Source organism: Herpailurus yagouaroundi, unplaced genomic scaffold, assembly GCF_014898765.1.
Source record: "Herpailurus yagouaroundi ecotype Mexico unplaced genomic scaffold, PumYag 28, whole genome shotgun sequence".
Lineage (NCBI taxonomy): Eukaryota > Metazoa > Chordata > Mammalia > Carnivora > Felidae > Herpailurus > Herpailurus yagouaroundi.
The window spans coordinates 121,077,821-121,081,142 of record NW_024412376.1 but is presented as its reverse complement, the minus strand read 5'-3'; the positions used below and the strand labels follow the sequence as shown (position 1 = coordinate 121,081,142).

The 3,322-nt window shown below is 44.7% G+C and overlaps 1 pseudogene; it reads right to left on the bottom strand.

Annotated features, from left to right (window-relative positions):
* Window positions 1-509: 509 nt before the first annotated feature.
* Window positions 510-2,274, bottom strand: LOC121040631 (transforming acidic coiled-coil-containing protein 3-like; annotated as a pseudogene).
* Window positions 2,275-3,322: the final 1,048 nt, after the last annotated feature.

The following is a 3,322-nucleotide window of genomic DNA, read 5'->3' as shown; positions in this document are numbered from 1 at the left end:
TAATAAAGTTTCCTTCAGTTTGCGTGTTGAAGAGTTATATATATATATATATATATATATATATATATGGTATATGGTATGGTATGGTATGATAGATAGATAGATAGATAGATAAAAAAGTTAAAAAAGAACTGCCTTATGACCTAGTAATCACAATCACACTACTTGGTATTTACCCAAATAATACAAGAACACTAATTCAAAGAGATACCTGCACCCCTATGTTATGGTTATAGCAACATTATTACAATAGCCAAATTATGGAAACAGCCTTTGTCCATCAATAGATGAATAGATAAAGAAAAAGAAGTGATATCTATCTACTATATAATAGTAGATATATAGACACGCAAACTGAAGGGAAACTTTATTTAGTCTTCTTGTTAATGCAATCAAGTTTAGAACTGAGGTGAGGTTAAGAGAAAAGAAATAACATGAAACCTTCCACAGACACACAATCAGACAGACACAGACACAGGCACTTGGGGGCTGGGGAAGGGGCTTCCACATCAGACCTTTCCCATCTTGGAGATGAAGTCATCACAGATTCAAGTAGTTCCTCCTTTTCCTTAGTCTTTTGCTCAATGTCTTCTCCAGTGAGTGGATGTGCATCTGTTCCTTTCTCAGGCTTACCTGGAAGGCCAAGGCCTCGACTTGGGCCTTGCTTCACGCCTGAGTGATCTTGTCCTTTGCGAGCTGGAGTTTCTCCTCTGCGTGGGACTTCAGAGCTTGGTACCTCTGGCCTTCGTTTTCAATTCTGCTATGTAATCTTTGAGACACTTCTTCAGTGATTCTCCATTCATGGGATACCCCTTGATCATCTCCTTCTGTTTCTCAAACCCCTTGAAGAAGTCAGAGGAAGACTTTTCCATGGAGCTCAGGTCTGCAGTGAGTTGGTCTTTTTCCTTCAGAATCATCTGGATCTCAGCTTTTGCAAGTTCCCTCTGTTTCTGAGCCTCCTCCATCGCCTGGTACACAATTCCTTCAAACCTGCCCATCATCTTCCCTGTCTTCAGATTCTTTGCATGGAATGCCTCACACTGGCTCCTTAGCAACATGTTCTCCTCTCGCATGATTTCCACTGCTCTACCCACATCCTTCTAGCTATACTGTAGCAAGTCCATGATGGACCCCACGGGCAGCAGTGGACCCCTAGATCCAATGACATATCGAGGGGTATCCAGCACGGGAGTACCTAGGGCTCCTGGGAAGTCAAGTACCCTTAGCTTCCCCTGAGGAGGGCTTACCCTGGAAGGCAGGGCCATGTTCTGTGCACTTCTGGTCCCTGGAGCCACAGGCACCGGTGTGAGGACTATCCTTCAGGAGTGGGTCAAACTTGAGTTACAAGGACTCTTTTCCTGGGTCTGACTTCTTAAATGAGGAACTCCCAAACTGCTCCAGATAATCTACATTGGCTCCTGAGCCTCAGCTGGGTTTCTGAAGTGCTCCTCAACCAGGTCTGCGGCCGGCTCCAGTTCACGCCTAGGAGTAGGGGATACTGATGTACTGGCACAGTTGGCAGCTTCTTCCTCACCCACTGTGCCCAGGGTCCCTGAGGCGGTGTGCATCCCAGGTGTGTCATCTACCCAGGCTGAAGGCACCTTATGGCTTGGAGGGAAGTGCCCTGTGGCCTCCAGACCAGCATGCAGATGCCTGGCCACAGGCCCTGCTGGCCTATTCTGGGGGCTGGGCCTCTCCTCCACTTTCAAATGACTTAAAGTTCAGGTCATCCAGCTTGTTTCAGTCCAGGTTGTAAGACCCCTGGAGAAGGGGAATGGGCCCCACACCCACCTCCTCAGGTGCATTTTCCTGCCTTGCCTCTGGTATCCTAGAAGAAGGCTTAATGCCGCGTCTTTTCCTCAGTTTCCTTGTGGGGGCAAACTTTTGCTGATGACATTGTCAGAGAAATCAAATTCTAGCCCTATGGGCCGGCTCCTCCAAGAGGTGGCCCTTTGTCCATCAGCTTCTTCCTTCTGAGGACTTGGGGATGTGGCCCCTCCAGGCTTCAGAGGGCTGGTCAGGATAATGTTACCAGAACCAGAAGTGTCTTCAGGGTTGGCCGGCCTCACCAGGCATGTCTATGAGGGGCCCTTCTTCACATACTCCTTTGGGGTGAGTACCAGGGAGCAACGTAGCCATGCCTGAGGAAGCAGTGAGCAGGTTTGAGCTTTCTCTGGCAGCTCTGTGAGTGTCTTCTGTTCTGTCTTGAGGACGCAGCTGGGAAGGGTCTTCTAGGATTTCAGAGGTGGATATAAAACTTTTCTCTAATTCCATTATATATATGGAATATTATTCAGACATAAAAAAGAATGAAATATGGCCATTCCCAATGACAAAGATGAAGTTAGAAAGTATAATGCTAAGTGAAATAAGTCGGAGAAAGACATATACCATATGATTTCTCTCATATGTGGAATTTAAGAAACAATACAAACAAAGGGAAAATGAGAGAGAAAAATCAAGTAACCGACTCTTTTTTTTTTAAGTTTATTTATTTTGAGAGAGAGAGAGCATGAGTGGGGGGGTGGCACAGAGAATGAGAGAGACAGAGAGAGACAGAGAGAGAGAGAGAGAGAGAGAGAGAGAGAGAATACCAAGCAGGCTCTATGGTCAGCAAGGAGCCTGACTCACGGCTCAACTGTGAGATCATGACTTGAGCTAAAACCAAGAGTCTGACGCTTAACTGACTGAGCCACCCAGGAGCACCCCTGTAGATTCTTAATTATAAAGAACAAACTGATGGTTACCAGAGGGGACGGGGGCGAATGGATGGGTTAGAGAGGTAATGGGGATTAAGGAGTGTACTTATCATGAGGAGCACTGGGTGATGTATGGAAGTGTTGCTTCCGTATCATACAGCTGAAACTAATAGAACACTGTTAACTGACTGGAATTAAAATAAAAGCTTAAAAAAAATCATAGGCACATTTAACTTGGCTCCTGGTGTAAACAAATAAATGAATAAATAAAAATAAATAAACAGAAAGAGCTATAACGGTTTATACCCTAAATTCCATATAGGGAATTCCATATAGGGTAAATTCCATATAGGGTATATATAGTATCCGTAGTACCCTGGCTGCCATTCTATCTAATGAGCTTCTGCCCAAATAAATCTAAGAGGGCAGGCATGGATCTGCTCTTCCCTCAGTCTCAATTCCCATGTGCTTCTCATCATCTGAGAACCTCACTATACTGAGTAATAAAGATACTTATTTTTCATACTGTTTGACTCTCAGATCTAAGGCATTCTGGTGTTCAACTGAAGAGACAATAACAGAAAAAAACTCCCTGTGTAGACTTATTAGAGAATTTGTATCTC